This window comes from Erithacus rubecula (genome assembly GCF_903797595.1).
Source record: "Erithacus rubecula genome assembly, chromosome: 5".
Taxonomy (NCBI): Eukaryota; Metazoa; Chordata; class Aves; order Passeriformes; family Muscicapidae; genus Erithacus; species Erithacus rubecula.
In genome coordinates, this window is record NC_136687.1 from 46064567 (window position 1) to 46083368 (window position 18802).

An 18802-nucleotide genomic window follows, 5' to 3' on the forward strand; every position below is an offset into this window, starting at 1 on the left:
AATATGCCTTTAAACAGTGGTTTTTCTGAACTTGCCTTGAAATATTTTTATTTTTAAAGATGCATACCTAACATAAAAATTTTTGGAATAAAAAAAATCTGCTTTTTTCTTTTTAATTGTTCAATGTGAAAGAAAGGGTGGCATTTTCACAATTGGTACAGTTCTGAGCAGAACAATATCATAATTTATTGCAGAAAGGAAGAATATTTGTTTTGAGAGCCTGCATTTCTGTTGAATCAGGTTATGTTGCATTCATTTTGTATCCTTCTCACTTTCATATTCTCTTATCCATATCTTTCTGATATTATATTAAACTCTCAAATGTATAGAAACTTAAGTTCAGGACTCTGAATTAGACTGGAACTCAATTCATCTGACAGACTTTTCAAACTGGGACTGTAATTCCCAGTTCATTTAGATACTTAATGATCATTCATTCTTTTGCTTGTGTTTCTACTCACTCACTCACTTTTTACGCAGTAGGAGTCAGTCAATCTTCAGATCAGAAGCATATGGTACCCCTCCAGCAGACAAACATTTTCCACCAACATTTTGAAGAGAATGAAAATCTAAATAAATAACCCCCAAGGCTGAAAGCAGCCTATTCACCAAACAGTAATTCCACAGGAAAAATAAATGTTCAGCAAAGTGATCTTTCATTTGAAAATTGGATCCAGACTCTACTGAGAAGGGTGAGCAACTGTGTCATATGTGGTGCAATGCAGTTTGTCTGCAAAATGGGCTGCCACAAGGTACTGATGTTCTGCTTATGGGGAAATGCAATCTGGGCAAAAATTAAAACAGTTTGTTTGTCAGCAAACTGTTGAAATCATGGTACCATGAACGTTATCCCTCAGGAATTATAAATACTTAATGCGTATGGACCATCCACCAGCTAGTTCAGAACAATGCAATTCAGGACAGATTCATATTTCAGCACTTTGTTTTGAAAATGTAGATTTCTGTTCTTTGAAGAAAGATGGTAAAATCATAATGTCTGAAAGACAAACAAAAATTAATCTCTTAGGAAGGTCAGACACATATTTCCGTGTTTGTCTTTTGCTCTAATATTGCAATTTCTTGGTAAATTAATCATTGCTGCCTTGTCCTTCTGCAAGGAAAAGAATTCACTTCTTCCATAGAGCTACCTTTAATAGTAGTGGTATCTTATTGAGGATGGAGGGAGGAAAAGTAGTGTAAGGACTTAAGGGCCAGTTATCCTGTCAAAATGAAGTGTTATAACTCAGTTGCCTCTTCAGCCAGCCATGTGAATTTGAAATCCAAGAGTTCTTTTCTAAAAAGAAAAATCACTGTAAGCTATTATAACTTGGAAAACTTCATTTTTCCTGAGTTGCACTGATTTTTTTTCCATCTCTGTGAGTCTTCTCAATTGAAAGGAAATTTCAACAATACAATAATTGTAAGTTTGTGATGCTTATAAGAGCTAAATCCAGTGTCTTTGTGCTTTGTGCTTCAGGCTAGGTGAATTTGTGCTTAAATTGATTTAGCAAGTGACCAGTCAGAAAAAGATTTTAAGAGATTTCTACCTTTAAATACTTACAAAATTTTAGCCAAGGATATCATTTTAGGGGTGATATAGTAAAGACAATATCTATAATTTTCCTACCGTAATAGCATATACTAATTAGATATTTTTTTATTATATATGACATATATCTGTACATATGTGCATTCATACTAAGACCATTTAACATATGTGGATTAAGCAGAAAGTTTATAATTTATTTTCTGGTTTTTTTTTTTTTTTTTTTTTTTTTTTTTTTTTTTTTTTTTTTTTGCTGATACTGTATTGCTATTAGAACTGTTTTTGCAATCTCTAGTATCAGAAAAAGAGAAAACACCATAAAAGAAATTCAAGAAGTATTCAGATCTTGTTAGGGAAAAAAATCCTTAAAGAAATTAGGTCTTTTGAAAACTAAATTATTCACTATTTTAAAATTAATTATTCAGTCTTATTCAATGCTCAAAGCATAGCAAATTTTCTTTTCTAAATAGTTTTGGAAGTAAAATTAATATAACACAGGTTGCTTTAAAAATGACATAATGTGTTTCATGTGTATTGTTTTCCAAAGTTTAAATTTAGGCAGTTCACAAACGGGATGAGAATGATTCTATTTCTTGGAGATTAAACTTTTCCTAAGATCAGGCTGTGCACTTTTTCTGGTTCACTCATTACCAATACTAATATTTTTGTGATTGCTTTTTGGTCAAGAACTTTGCTGTTTATGCACATTTTAGAAAATATTATTGTCTGGTTCAGGTTAATAGGTAGGATAAATGAGGGGAAATATTTACTGTGTGACAGAAATTCAGAAAACAGCTGATTTTAATTGTATCTGTTGGCACAATTTAATGTTGTCCCTTACTTCAGCAACCTGATTTCAGGTGGAAAGATTAATTAAGGCATTTGTAGCACAAAGCAAGTGTTTCTTGGGTTAAAGAAGCATTGTTGAAACACAAACTAATTCAAATTTGAAGGGACTGCTTTGACTAAGGTCTCCTCTACGAAAACAACCACAGTAATAATAAATGTAACATTGATCTCATATAGCTGTGCAAAAAATTTGAATTGTTAAATACAATCTGATTCCTTGGTACTACTTGTCAAATTCCTGTGGAAATTAGTGGGAAATTACAAATTTCCACCAACAGCAAATCTAGCCCTGCAAATAACTTTGTATTCTTTTAATTCTTATAATTTTGAACAACAATGGCACAAAACAAACCTGTTTTAATTCTTTCCTCTTGCAAGTGTGCATCTAGGCATATCAGACATCTAGCAGTAGCTAGCAATGCCAGCAAGCCTTCAATGTCTCTTTTTATAAAGTTGTATGTCATTGAAATGGCCCTACAAATACATGTTGTCCTTGTCCTACCCCTCACCTTCAGAGCCACTTTTTAAAACATGGCTGTAATGCTTGTTTGCTTGCACGAATTGATCTGTAAGCTGGTGTTTCTGTCCTGTGTTTATCGTGAAAACTTCTTGGAAAAACTCGGTTATACCAAATTATTTCTAAACCACTTCCTACTTGGTAAGGTAAGGATGGGATTGATAAAACAAAGAAGTGTTCATTTAATGTGTGGTTTTGTGACTCACTGTGTAAAACTATTTGTGCTGTGTGACTCCAGTAGATTTTCAAACAACATCAAGGATATATTTATTGGCATTGCTGTTTTTGTGGCACTGAGAAAAGAATAAGTAAGTGTAAAGGAGCAGCTGTTTGAAGTTCTAGGAGAATTTAAATCCCATATTTTCCAACGATGTGAATGAGTCTGAATTTGAATGCTAAACCAGAAAGGTTTTTAGTGCATATGGTACCTATTTGAATTTTTTAAATGTCTAATTTCTGCTGTGTAAATGGAGGCCAGCTTGAGTTATTTATTGTGGGATGCAGAAGGAAATCACGACCCTTTGCAGGGACATGTTAGAATCCCTGCACCATCAGCCAGTTTTCTCCTGTCACACCTACTTAAATTTTCAAAAAGAAGCTTTAATGTATTGAGTGTGCTCTGGATCTTACTAGTTCCAAGCACTTATGACAGCTTTCAGAGATTGCTGGTGGCTCCCAGTAGATTGTAATTCTAGAAACAGGAGCCTGATGCTAAGCATCCCCACCTGTTCCCCATTATTTTCCTTCAGAAGAAAACAATGCAAGTATAAGATTACATACTAATGGAACCCATTTTCACTAAATAGGTACATTTGGTCACATGTTATTTGGTGGTCCATAAAAGAAAAACAGGAAAATAGTATGCTGTTTTTAAAAGGGAGAAGCAAATATAACTTAAATTAAGCGTTTCCTAACTGGGATAGCTAAACCAAATTCTTCCATGGCAGGTATACCAATATGCAATATGTAAGTACATACAGGTTGCTTGTTGGAATATCTGTGTTTTCAATTTGATTTGTTGTCATATCCTAAAAGGCTTTGGACTTCATTCATCTCTTTGTAAATCCACAATGGAGCTATATTTGAACCTTTTTGGCATTTGCACTGAATTCTTATTTCTGCTTTGCTTAAAACAATGCAGGTCTCATCTCTAACCAAGGCTTCTCTACTGCCCCTCAGATAAGCAGATAAGCAGATTATAATAATTGGTTATAATGCAAATTAAGTAGTTGCTTTTTATATTCTGTTTTCATTTGCCATATTCCAGCAGGGTCCCATGTTATATTTCTGCTATATAGTCATGTGACATATATATAGAATATTGAAGGAATGTTTAAAATAAACTCATCACAGCTTTTTTTATAGGTGTTAGCATGTGCAATGGCAGTACATTTTTCAAGCATGGAAGCATGTGTATGTCTCTCTCCCTTTAAATCCTGGACATGTCAGCAGTCACATAGAACCTGTGATAGCCTGGCTTGCTGGGGTACTCACCAGTCCTGGTTTTGGGTGCAGACCAGCCTCTAAATGTATCTATATATCTGCTTCTTAGCACTTCTTGTTGCTGTTTTTCCTTTCGCTAGTATCTTATTCCCAAGACCATTCTAAAAATACAGCTTTTTTTTTTTTTTTTTTTTTTAAGTTTTTTAAGCTTTTTCCTGCTTGTGTTGCTTGATGATTCCTCTCTGAGAATCTGTATCAGACTGTTGGTAGCCTTTCAATAGGCTTGCTTCTTGCAAACTCTTCAGTAAAAAGTGGTGGATTTTTTGAGATAACATACTTTTTGAAGTGTATTTCCTGATTTTTGCAAACAAGGTTCAGCTGCTAATTGAATGGCAGCAAATTAAGGGTGACTTTATTCACTTCTTGCACCTTTGGGGTGATGAGGTGTTATTAGCAGTGTTTCTTTGCTGTGTTCATGCTTGGGAGACAAAGCCTTCAATCAGTAATCCCATCTGAATGAATGGGGTCACATGTGTGGGACACTGTATTCAGGGACTAAGTTTGTCTGCAAATCAGATTATTTAAGCTTTTAAGAGTTTCATTTCAGATGTTCCAGATGGATTTTGATGGACATTGTCAGACCATGACATTACTCAGTACATAGGTGAGTGCATGTGGTGTTTCAGAAAAATTGACAGACATGGTCTTAGTTTTTCTGTGATAAAAACAAAGCATTTCTAGATCTCTTTTCTAAAGTGTGTCCAGATTGCTTTAAAATAACTGAAAGTGATTGCTTCCAACCAGCAGAAGATTTACATTTCATAACTTCTGTCACATATTGATGACTGGGTCTTCAAATCTTTTCTCATGAGCTACATCTGTAATGACTAAATCAATTGTGAAGCTCAGTGAAACCATGGGATCAATGTGAGGACCACTTACATTATGGAGTGATTACAAGATCATGGCTTTTTAGCCTTTTGATTTACCAAATAACTTTAAAACTTCATTGTGATTTTGGCTGGGAAAGCCCCTTTGCTGGCCAGACACAAAATTTCCATTTGTTTACATCAGTTTTTTTTTCTCACAGAGGAGATGATAGCAGTGCTGCATTCAACATCTAAAAGCTCTCTGGCAGGATGGGTGCCTGCACCCAGCCTGGTGAGTGCTGTACAAATAGCTTTACTGTTATTCATGTAGCTTGCTAGTAAAAAAAGTGATCTGGGAGAGTCATGAGCAGTGTTATGCCTAATGGAGTCCCATTTAAACCACAGCTTGCAGCTTCTCTTTTGAACTTCTCAAAAGTCTTTCTTGAGTTATACTTGATAGGAACGATAAGGCTACTACTGCACATTCCTCAGCAAGTCTGTAACACACAGGGTGTTTTTTCACTTAGATATGTATTTACATGGAAGTTGGGCCTATGACAGTCTTGTTTCCAGACCAGATGTACTTTGACTTGGAGACTCTAAGATCATTAACTTTGATTTTTGGTGTGTTGTAAACAACTGTGGCTTAGCCATGAGTAAAAAGCAGCTGACACTGAAAAGAAATGAGGAAGGAAATTCAGCAAATGTTTGTATAAATAGCTGAAAGAGGTGCTGGGGAGAATCCAGGCATTTGTATTTTGCTCTTAGCATGCACTCCTTACTGACCATCACTCTTCAAATGGCTGGGTCTTAGTGCTGTGACAAATCATTTTGCTGCTGCTAATGATGGTATCTGTCAGTGCCTTCCATCTCCCTTTATGGAGTTTTATGATGAGGACTTAAAACTACAGCAGAGGAACAGGTCAATAATTGCAAGGGTGTGTGTGTAGACCAGCTTTGTCCTCTGTTTAAAGAAAAACTAATTGCAGTAGGATGTGCTTCCTTTTGTTTTTTGTTTTTTTTTTCCCAGGTCTCATGATCAAGCATGGTAAGTTTTCTTAATAGAAGATAAGGAAAAATAAGAAAATATTTGGAAAGGAATGGTTTGGAGCAGAATACTTATGTTCTCTCAGAATGCATTAGAAAAATATCAAAGTAGCAATGTGTTTTTTGCATTTTGCAAAAATATATATTTTTTGCAATGCATTTTTTGTTCAAGAAATATTTTGAAGTATACATACTTCATCAGGCTCTAACTGATGGACAGTATACTTAAGACATGTTTTACTGAGGGACTTCTCACTATCCATGCTCATGCTGTTTCACACAGTCTGCCTGTAGGCTTCAGCCTGATTGCATTGGTTTAACTGAGGAAAAATAATTTCTTTTATTGGATAAACCTGGATAAATATATTAGATTAAATCTTTGTAAGTACACTATGTGCTATTTAAAGCTTGAGCTAAGTATTGAGTAATTAATATACCCTACTGTCACAGCTGAAAATAGCCTGACTCCCTTAAATCAAGTATTTTGACTGATCATTTATTTATACTGACAAAGTTTACCTCCCTAAAATACAGTATCTCCTGGCTGTTAACCCTTTAAGATAAGCACTGATTTGCCTTCGGGCTAAGTCCTTAAGTGACATGCTTAAGTGAGGTCCTTTGGTTAAAATGAGACCAGTGCACCAAAATGACCAATTATGAGTTTTCAGGCAGAAATTAGCAGCAAGGTTGTGCCCCAGTGCCTCAGTTTAGAGAGATCCTCTGAGTAGACAAAGTGCTGGTTGCTCCTTTTTCATATGAACCTTTGAGCTGGTTTCAAGGAAAATCCACCAGATTTAGAAAACACTCTAACTTTCAAACAGTGGTCCTTAGTTACTTTATGGGCCAATTTTCCTACTTGGGAGAAGAAACTTCTTAGGACAATGTGAATTGTGCCTCTTTTGAGAATGAGTGGTCTGTGGAAAAGGGTCCTTTTCTGTTTTGTTTTTGTTTTTTTCCCCCCATGTTTTTTCACAAAACATGCAAACACTCAGGTGAATTTAGTCACTTGGGTATGCAGAGAGCTGCCCAGTGGGTTTTGCAGCTCTTTCAGCAGAGCAGGTGTGTAACCACCACTGATCTAACAATTGGTTCAGTGCAGGTGGAGAGAGATCCTCAGGGCCAGGTGCTCATCAGAGCTGAAGACATGGCCCAAAGGAAAATGTGCTGTCTTGTTTTAACTACAATGTATTCTGAGCAGTCCTGTCTCCCAGAGATTTAGGGAAAGAGAATTGCTTGACTTGGGAAATACCCTTCTCATGACTAAGGAAAACCACCTAGTGTTCATTACTTTTCTGTCATGAAGTACTTTTAATTCATGTCAATCTAGTCTTTTTCTGCCTCTTTGTCATGTAGGAAAATAATCTGTTGCCTAATAGGTGAATCACACTTTGTGTACACTAAACTATTACAAATGTGCTTATGTTATCAGAAGCATAAGCCTGTAAATAACAGTAAGCATTTGAATAACTTCACCACTACTAGTTGAACTATCCAAGACTTAGTTATAAATATTTTTATCTGTCTAATTCAAGTTCTTTTTTTCCCCTCTGTAGTGTCCTGTAAAGTATAGGGAAACAATAAGTCATATCTCCATATCTTCCAGCAAACACTGTAGCAAAAAGTAAGAAAGAAAATATTCTTTATTCATAATCACATAACCATGCTCAATGTTTGGCTTCAGCATGAAGTTTAAGGAAAACTCTGCACATAACCATGCTCTAAAAGATTTTTGCCAGTTGTTAAATAGACTAAGTTTGTCTGTAAAATAAGCTTTAAAAAAATCAAGTGATTTCTCTAAAATACGCTTCCATGGGTATCACTCAAAAATAGGATGTGTTTTTTCCTCCTTTGCTGGTAAATGTGGCCATCTTGATCTGTGTTAGTAAAGGAGGTAATTGTTACAGGCACTATTGCTTATATTTAGCACATCTGAAAAGAAGGGTACAAATTCAGAAAAAAAAAAAAATCTTAGAGTTAAATGAATTATTTCTGTAATGTGTACTTCTTTCATGGCCTTAGCACAGCAAGCCATTTATACCCCACTACCTAGGCCCATCTGCTTAAAAGAAAGAAGAAAGAAAAGGCAAACAAAGCCAATGAAGTAAAACATTTGAAATTTTTTCTACCCCTGTTGTTTTTGCTGTGTAGGCTATCTAGCAGGTGAAGAACTGATCATGTACAATTTTGAGAAAGCATAGCACCTAGACACTGACTCTGGGCAAGTTTACAATGCCAACAAGAGAAGTTCAGATATAGGATGACTCTATGTTTGCAGTCTAGGGCATATAAATGTGAAAAATGCCGGCTAACGAAGCGTGCAGTACCCTGGGGAATGCAGCTCATGCAGAATAGAAGTTGTCAAGAAGGTGGTGCAATATTACCATGGTTCCTGCTTCTTTGCCTTTCCTAACAAGAATCAGATATACACGGAAGTTTTCACTACAATAAGTTGGGAGAGCTAAAAAGTAGTATCAGGTTGCTGCATATGGCTTAGCTTTAGAAGTGGAAATAAAGTAATGGGATAAACGGAAGGGCCACCCACTATAAAGTGTGGGTGACCAGTATGAGGAAAAAGTACCACCCCCCCCCTTAAATGCTTATTTATTCCAAAGGCTGTTACAAAGAAATTGCTCTTAGTCTGATGTAGTGCCAAACATAGGGATTAAACTTTTTAATGACTTTTTGTTGACTAACATCCAAGACATCTAGGAAAAAAAAAGAGATTCTGTAACTCCACATTAAGAATATTATTTTCAGACAAGAAGACAGTGCTTGAAAACACAAGTTCAGAAGATAGGATAAAAGGTAACAGGGAAGAGGATAAATGCATGTCTCGGCAGCAGAACAGTTTACTTTGAGGGTGGAAAACAGATTTAGAGCTAATTCCATGTTAAATGCCAGAATTCTAGGTAATTACTTGCTGACAATGACTAGTATAGGACAATGTCCGTTTTGGTTTGATTCAGAAATTGTGTAGGATTATTCTTCTTTCTTCCTTTCCTTCCTTCTTTTCTCTCAGATTAGATGTGGGTTTTTTCCTACAAATTAGATATTTTCTGAAATTCTATTATTCTATGTCTTTTGTGTTATGGTCCCTAGCACTGAGGGAAGTCTTGGTTGAAAATGGAAGGGGGCTCATAGGATTGAGAAGAGGGTGTAGTCAAAGCACAGTGTCTGGAGTGAAAGATGGTCCCCCAGTGACTATTGAAGACTGAAGCTAAGAGCAGTCTCTACTAACTCAGGGGCTGCAGACAAACATGTAGTCTGAAGCCACCCTGTTCTTTCCTCCTGGACTGCATGCTCTCTCTTCTGAGAATTGGGGTCTGGGTTTGTTTGAATTAATAGTGAAGTCATTACACTATGTAAATATGTTAGTCTTCATCTGGTTTTACTCACAAGCTATTCTTGCCTTGCTGTGCTGTTCCCGTTTTCTTGTTTGTGCAAAATTAACCAGGAGCATTTTAAAAGAAAAGGAGGGGGGAAAGGGTGAATAGTGTTGAAACCTTGATTGCTACGTTATTTGCCACAGGCTGAAGTTTGGTAGGCAGCTCCAACTTAATCATATAATAAGAGTACAATGGCATTTTTAATGAAGCTTTTAGGGATCCTTTCCCTTTGTCATCTTTGGCCTTCTTTGAGTAAACTGTGATAATTTGCTTTAATAGCTCAGTATTACAATTTTTCATTTTACTCTTACTGAGGAGTCAGCTGAGCAGCAGTATGAGTCTCAGCACATCACAGAGGTTGCCTGTACCCTCAGGGGGCTGTGACCAAGTGTTTTCCCAGGACAGGTGATTTTTTCCAGGTAGTCCCACTGCATGAACACTGCTGGCTCCTCATCCATACACAACTTCTCCTAGAATGAGTCAGGATAAGGAGCTGCACTCTCATACTGTAATTCTTCCTGTTGCTATGAAAAGGAAAGCCCCAAGCTGCGTTATTGATTTGTCCTGTTTCTCAGTCTCACTCGTCCAGACAAATTGTTAAAACTGAACAAACACTTTTTTTGTTTCTTTCTTTTTCCTTAAAACTCATGGACTTGTGTGGCAATGCCTCTGAATCATCTGTGGTACAAGAGACTGGAAAGTGGGAGCTGGTGCAGGTGCCCCAAAGTTGGTTGGTTGTTCTGACATCAAAGCTGGATTGTTAGATTTTTGATGTCTGATTTCAATTCTCTGTAGGTGCTTTGGCATTCTCAGTTCCCTCACAATGGAGCACTCACAGCCATGTGAGTGCATGTTACAGGGGGGCTCACATAGAGCAGGAAAAGAGGGAAGATGTTTGAAATATCAGATGACAATGGTGGTTTCTGATGCATAGAGAAAGAATGGGGGATTGAAAGAGGTATGTGAGTCAGGTGTTCTCACACAGATGACCATCAGGGAAAGAGGCAATAATGCTGACATTTAGCAATGATGTTAGACTGTGGTCAACAGTCTAGTGAGATGGAGACTGCAGTTCGTCAGTCTCAGACATATGGCATCTGTCTGTCTCTCCAGCTGCCACAAACTCATGTTTTCAGGGATGTCCTTTTAAATATGGGAAGCAGAGAAAGCAGATTTTGAAAAATGGTGTCTTAAATGCTCTATATTCTGCAATGCAAAGTGTATCCTGTAAGGAATGCCAAAGAGTCAAAAGAGGGTAAGGATTGCAGATGCTGCACAAATGCTTACAACCTGAGAACATTCTCTCTCCAGGCAGTGTTGCAGACAAAGGAGAGTTTTTGCACTGACTTCAGTAAGACAGGTTTTCCCCCTCATTTTTCTATAATTTGAGAATGTTTGAAACCAAAAGCAGTTTACTCACTTAGCAGGAGTACTACAGAAGGTAAAGCTGTCATCTCATTTTTCTTGCTCTGTGTACGTGCTTGCAGAGATGGCTCTCAATAAAAGCTCCACCTTGACAGTGTGCCATGATTTGTGGGTATTCAAACCCAGGTGTTAAACAGCAACTTGCTGCCAGTTCCCAGCAGTGTTATTCTACACCCTACCACATCATCTGAGTATTTCCCTCTGTTTTAATGTCTGGTACTTTAGGAGCCATAGGGTCTGCTAGCTGTTTTCATCTGGATAGTATTCTTAGTACTCCAACTGCTCATCCATTACAGTAAACATGTTGATCAAAAAGCCAGAAGAGTCTCATGCTGAAACAGATGATAAATAAGCAATTAGAGACAAAACTAGAAAGCAAAACCATCAGAAAAGAGGTGGGGAAAAGGCAGAGATAAAAGGACAAGAACAGTCTGCTGAAAAGACTGGACATAGAACAAAGGACGTGCTAACAAACCTTCATTCTTTGAGCAGCCTTTGGTGACACATTTGAACATGATGTAAAATCAAGACCTGGAGTCTTCCTGTTGCATTGACTTAGAACTACACTGTTGACTTCAAAGATTACCTAACATGTTTTGATGCTCTGTTGTGATGCTGCTGCTGGTAGCTCACCAGACAGTATGAATCAGACACATTGAGACAGAGCCTGTAAGATTTGGGGTCAATTGAATGTTCTCCAGATTTTTGTGCCTTCTTTAATCATGTCTTCTGTAAGGTCCCAGTTCTACAGAGCAGGAAGCTGCCTTCAAAATCAAGCAGAGTAGGTAGTTTGTGGTCTCTCCAAATGTTGAGGAGAAAACAATGCTGTGAAATATCACGGTCACAGTGTGAGGTAGACAGGGAAAACCCCAGCACCTCTATATGTACACTGTGCATGGGGCAGGAAGCATAGTTTGCTTCCTTTGAGAAGACAAGATTCAGCAGAGTGATGCCAATATGGACCTAAGGGTGATAATTTGTCTTAAAGATGGAATAGAATAGGAAGACTTGCAGCTGTGCTACCTCAGGTACAACAATGTATATGATGTGTTCTGGAGCAAGTTTGATGCTGTTCTGTGATAAGCAATGTACAGCCATAATTTGGGCATACTGTGCTGCCTTTTAAGTTACTTGGAAATGTAACTCATTTCTAGTTTGACCTACATGAGGAATTGAAGGTGAATTAAGTTTAATAAAATTTTAAGGTGGATTATTCTGTATTAAATGTTTGGGTTTATACTTTCATGAAACATGTAAAATGCACTAAATTAACAGAGATAATACTATCCTCCCAGAAATTTTGCTGATCCACTTGCAGTCTTTCAGGTTACCCTTCTCCATATGTCCTTCTGAAGCCAAGGCCATCTTTAAACAGATGCTGCCTTCTCCCAGTAGGACACAAAATATAGTGTTCTGTAAGTTCTGTAGTTCTGTAAGAGAAGCTGTAGAATAACAGGTTGGAATGATCAAGATAGTCTAGATCTAAAATGCTTGTTGAAATTCATTATGTGGGCTGAGAGACTCATAGGGTGACAGTGTGAGCAAGATCTTGTTCAGGAAAAGTCTTAGGAGTTTTTTTTCTGTCTGCACTGGGAGTGTCACTATTCACACTGACTAGTGCTGTGTGAAATAAGGCAACACAGCTCCCCTGTTTATTTGGAGGTGTTTGACTCTATTTCCACCAGGTGCAGCTACACACTCCCCCTGAGCACAGCCCCCTGCACAACTGCCTAGTGCTTGCAGAACAGGATGTTGTTTTCCATGGCATTATCGTTTGGACAAGGAAACTTATGAGAGGACCCCTGTGAGTCTTTCCTCAGTTGGTTCAGAGGGACCTCAGTGAGGTTTGTTTTCTGGTTGTTAAGATCTGAGTTTTCTTTGGCTCTAGCAAATCATGAGAGTTGGACTACTGCAGGTCATAGAAATGTTCTTTCCCTGGTGGTCTAGCAATGGATTGAGAATTCCTTTGAAACATGAATATTTATTGTTTAATGATGCAGCCTTCTGGGACCATTATCCACACAGTTTGAAGGAATGATCTTTGGAAGCTGCAGTATATGTATCCATGATGTAGCACTCTGTGAATCAGACCTCATGTTAAAATAAATTATCATAGAAGAAAGTGCTTGTACTTAATCTAGAAGTTGAAGATAGTGCTTTCCTCTTTAGGTCTGGCAGAGAAATGGGTCAGAGTTGTATTATTTTAACAAGGAGGTTTGGTGAGAAAAATTGAATCATTAAACTTGCTATAGCAACTGAAAGAAGTAAATCTGTTTCATTGCAACTACTGTAAATTTTTCTTTAAGGAAGGATCTGTGCCACAGCAGTCACTGAGAGTTGAGAGTTTCTGGTTTCTCAGTCTGAGACAGGATCCATGTCTGGAGCTGTCTGAGAGCACAGCGTGATTTCCTCTGTGGGATAAATTAACCATGGCTTTGTGCTTGCACACAGTGAGATCCCTCACTATCATCTATGCCTGGGTTGAGCTAAGAATAGAAAAAAGCAACATCAGCAGTGCTGTGGGAAAACTACATCAAGCCAGATGGCTGCTGACAAACTCTTTTCTTGTTTGGGATTAATAAAAAAATAGCAAATAATGGTAATTTCTCATCCACATTGTAACCTATATGTCTGATTAGCAGCTAGGAGAAAGTTAGGCTGAAGTCTGTCAAAGGTGGATTTTTCTGGATACACCCAGAAAGTAGTTTAGTTGCCTTGCAGGAAAAAAGACAACCCACAAAGAGCTGGGAGTTTGCTTTGCTATTTGGTTATTAAAAAGCTTTGAATTCCCTTCTTACACCCTCCATTCTGCTTTATCACATTCATGTGGTGCTGAATAAAGAGTTGGTATTTCCATTGTTACTAAGGTTTGTATCCTGTGAGATCATGTTAGTCTTTCTCTCAGACTTCACAGAGAGGATCTTCACTCTGTCTCCAAAGAGGCGAGTGGGACGAATCCCATGTGTGATGTATTCATTTAGCTCTACAGGCCACATGTTGCATACAACTGTCCCACCAATGTTGATCTGTTAAAAGCCAAAACAAATCTGAGATCCCAGCTCAGAATCAGGCCCAACTGGGGAGCCAAACAATGACTTGCATTCTTTGTAGTTAGTCTTGACAGCAGGCTATTTGGTTAAAGCATATGTTTGCATTTCCTAATTTATTGGCATGCTTTTAATTTAGATTACTAATTCTTCAGAGAAAGAGAAAAGAAAAAGAAAACATGGCACCCCTGTGGCTATTTCATATGTTTGCTCCATGGGGATCAAGTTCTTGCTCTGAAAGATAGTTCTGTCCTGTCCAAAGCAGGATAGAAAGGAGAGACTCTCACCATTATTGAGCCAGTTGGTTGCTTCATTGTGCCTGATGGCTTTGGAATATTAAGCAATATGCCCAAGACTAAAGGCAAACAAAATCTTTTGTTCATCTCTCAAGTGGAGGTTGGAAACTGTCCTCTTGCCTATGGTTCAGGACAGTTTTGATCCTCTGGCCAACATATTGGCTATAGAGAAGTCAGCTTTCACCTAATTCACAGCCATTATTTTAAAATTTACAGAAGTATGATTAATTGAAATAGAGAAGAAAACCTTTTTTTGCTTAATTAACAAATGAGTAATAAACTGAGTTGCAGTACCAATTTATTTGTGGTAACCAGCCTCACAGACATTGTATGAATATAAAAGATGTGATACAGAAGAGACTGACAGCAGATGTCTGTAGTATGTGGTAGCACAGCCTAGTGGCACAGGTATTTGTACAGAATATTAATAAACAGCGATAATATGTACAAGATTAAGAGCCTAAATTTGTTTTCTAACTTTTAGTACCTAGGAAGCAAGGCCATTCCTGGACACTGTGTGTGTCCACTTCCTTCAGTCCCTTGTCTCACCTTGGCAGTATAGCTACTGCCTCTTTGCCACGTGAGAGAGGATGATGAAGGACTGACCTGGTAGCTCTGGAGAGCTCTCACTTTCTGGTTGTGGCTTTTCTCCTCTTCTGCTCAGTCCTCACTGTCATCAGGGGATGATTGTATAGACCAGATCTGGCAGAGTGTGCAGGACAGTAAGTGCAGTGGTACTGTCATTTCTGTGGTACATGAAACTTCATCTATCTTACTGAGTGCTGCTTGGCATCTGCAGTGGAAGGCAAATGGACAACCTCCATGCTGTTTCTTCTGCTGGAAGTGGTAGTAGCCACGATTTTCTGCCAGGGCTCACTCTGCACTTGGACTTTATGATGTGTTTAAAAAAAAGTTAATTGTTTCTGGGGGAATCCCTACTGATATCTGTTCCATCAGAATACGTATCTAGGCACGGCTCTTCTCAGCATTGAAGGTGGGTCTGAAGCCAGCAGTGTCTCGACTGCCTGTACTGGAGAAGTGATGACACAGTCTAGGTACAAATGCCAGTGGCTCTTCCTGCCTTTCACTGACTTGGTTCACTAGTACAGTGTGGAGTCCTTCAGCATAAAAACAAATGAGACATCATAATATGAACTGATGAGAGCCTGGTGACTGAGACACTGGCTGGGAATATTTTCTTCAAATATTTGCTGGAAGCCATGCTGAAATTCAAGACTTCATCTCCCAAAGCTCAATAAAGTATGCTTGCCATCAGTCTCCTCACCCTTCAGCACATTACGGTGTCTGTCTTACTCTCCCCCTGGAGTGCTTCTTCATTACATTTTATAGTTCCAGACAGAGAGACTCAAACTGTGTGACTTCTTAGCACAACAGTCTCACCACTTAATATTGCTACAGCTTGCACTGAAACTTTGTGGTGCTATAAAATATGTGTGATAGCAAATGACTCCAGCAAAAATATCAAGCAAATGTCATTGCACTGAGAAAAGAGGCTAAGTGCTCCTCTGTCAAAAGGGGAAGACAAAAGTAAACCTAAACCTCACTGCTGCATGATTCTCAAATCAGGGGAATGACATTACCCACTTAGACTGTAGACAGACAATTCCTTACTCAGCCTTCCTGGGAAGTCAGTAAAAGAAGGAAGATCTTCAGGACTTGGAAGGACTTGTTCAACTATAAAAATCCCAAACTTTTATCCTCTATCATCTGCACAAATTTTCTTGAGTATTTCTATCATGCATTCATGGAATTTTGAATTAAAAGTTAGGAAGGGAAGGAATATTCTCTCTCTCCAAGTGAAAAGTTTAACATTTCTGTGTTCTGTGACCTGACAGGTAAAGGTTAGCCTTGGTGGACTGATACAGGTGACATTCTGGCACAGCACAAGCAACACCCATTTCAACATCTAGCCTGAATCCTCCAAACATTGCAAAAATCCCATTGCTATACATTTTTGGACAAAGAATCAACAGTATATTTTATACAAGGATACAAAACTAATTGGAATGGCTGAGGGAAAACCATGTCAGTAAACAGTGCTTTTAATCAGACAACGCATTTTGAAAATGTGACTCATTATCACAGGCAAATCTAGTTCGTGTCATGCTACAAGTGACTTGATTGCCTGTAAGTGGAATCAAAAATAAGATTGTTTTAATGCAGCTTCAGGGAGTCCTACATATGTTATCTCAGTTTCATCTGGTTTCCCGTGATATCAAAGCTGTTTTTGGTGGATGGAGATTTACAACCAGAAAATGATACGTATAGCTGAAGAATGTGAATGGATGATGTGCCTTGTAGAATTAGTTATCATTTCTTGGGAAGTAGAGCTGGTTTACAACTTGCTTCTTCCCTCTCCATCTGGGACTGATCTGTTTCTTTGGGTTGTATATAGGAAATGTTCTCTACAATTCTCTGAATGTAAAGACTGTTCCAGGCACTGTGGTGTAGGAGATTCCAAAAACCTTGACTTATGCATAGATTATAGTTAACATGCACAGTTTTACAAGTATGTTTTCTTTACCCTGTATTTTAAAGAAGAAGTATACCTAGATTGACTCATCTGACAACAAAGGAATAACTATGGATCCATTTTCCTCCTGCTAGCCAAGGCTAAGTACACAATATATTACTTAATTTTTCTGTTGCTATAATGAATGCTACATAGCAATAGAAATTTCTTTGCTGAGAGCAGGAGTTATGCCTATTCTAATGAATGTCTAGTGACTAGAAGACAGACACAAAGCTATATAGGCATTTTTGTTTCAAGGTCCCTGAGACAGAGAGCCAAACTGTAAATGGGTAGTGATTTTGGCAGATCAAAACAGTTGATGGCAGTAGGCATTTGCAAGAGGGTCTCTTGCATGCCTGGCTGGTAGCTGGTCTTTTGAGTGGACCTGCTGGTTATTGTCTAAGCTACATGCAATCTACTTATTTTTTGATGTGCTGCAGTCATTTGCCTTAGGTCAGTCTTTGGCTTATTGCAATTCAAAACCATAATTTTTATTTTGGAATGAGCTTTAGACTGGGAAGAAAGGCTGGGTTCTGTTGATTTCCCTAGCAATTTTTGAAGTTGTCTTTTGTTACTTCTACCGTTCACAAGGACAGAGCTTAGAGCTGAAAATTAGATGTGTATCTTAAAATATCTTTTCCATGTCACTCAGTTTAAAATCCAGAAGTAAAACAATCACTAGATATGGTATGTGAGAGCATTCATTAGCACCATTCAGGATCAGGAAACTCTTTTTTTTAAGAAGCTATTTGAGGACTCAAAATAAAACTGCAAGTAGGTTTCTTGCTGACAAGTTGCAGGTGTATGCCACATGCCCACATTGGAAAAAAGATGTGGTTATGAAGGTCTTGATGACAGACAAGGGTCTAAAATGCCTTCATCTCCAGGTTTTAGTCAGTCCATCTGTTTTTTATTTGCATTTCCTCCAGCTAGCAGGGTTAGTATTTTCCAAACTCAGTATAACGAGGCACAAGCCTCCATAAAATCACTTTTTTTTTTTTTTTTTTTTTTTTGCATTTTAAGATCCATAGGTTAGTAAGGTATCATTTAAATCAGTGAAATCTTACTTTTATGGTAACTATATAATAATAAATTTAAGTCAGTTTTATTTATTATTTTTGGAAAAATTGAGGGACAGGAGTGATGAGGTTGAGGAAAAACATTTTAGCTCCACTTTGCTAGAATAAGTAGAATCTGCTTATGTCTTGAGAGTACAAAAAAAGTATTTCTATTTGTATTATCTTATTGGTACTTCTAGCTTAGAAGGTCTGGCCTTTGATTTCATCCTCTTGAGGAAATGTTCATTCTTAAGGCTAAAAGACTTCAGATTACTCTAAACAGCTGCACCCTGGAAAAATTCTCAAAGGCACATATTCAGAGGGCAGAAGTAATGAGACAACAGCACTTGGGGAATATCCAGCCAGCACTTTCGGTACTGTAATGTAAATTTTGACAAAGAAAACAGCTCCTGAAGTCACATGAGAAATGGCATAGTTTCCCCTCTCACTCCTGACATGAGAGAAATTTGGTTTTGTTAGACCGCTTGTTTCTGATGTGATTCTCAACAGAATAGCATGAAGATAGATAAACAAGAGTTTCTCAATCTAAAGAAACAACTTTCAAAGTGAATTCTCAAGGACCTTGTAGTTTTTCTTTTCTGAGAGAACTATAAGTCTTGATTTCAAGTATGATTACAAAATAATCATTCTATATTGGAAATTAGTCAGTTAAGCTTTTTTGGGGGGGTGAAGAATTAAGTGCAAAATCATTTTGAAAATCAATAGTCCTTTATTTGAAGTACTAGAGAAAATTATTTGAGGAAGTGTAAACATAATTTCCCAGAA

The 18802-nt window shown here is 37.7% G+C and overlaps 1 protein-coding gene and 1 long non-coding RNA gene across 3 annotated transcripts in view; one reads left to right on the forward strand and one right to left on the reverse strand.

Annotated features, from left to right (window-relative positions):
* The window catches only part of DKK2 (dickkopf WNT signaling pathway inhibitor 2), a 46470-nt gene that overhangs the window by 21307 nt on the left and 6361 nt on the right, over window positions 1-18802 (forward strand). The gene's annotated exons all lie outside the window — the stretch shown is intronic.
* On the reverse strand, window positions 404-12469 carry LOC306802862. The gene is made up of 3 exons (XR_013774496.1): window positions 11558-12469; window positions 11078-11414; window positions 404-997 (listed from the first exon to the last, which is right to left on the reverse strand). It is a non-coding gene; the product is annotated as an uncharacterized lncRNA (long non-coding RNA).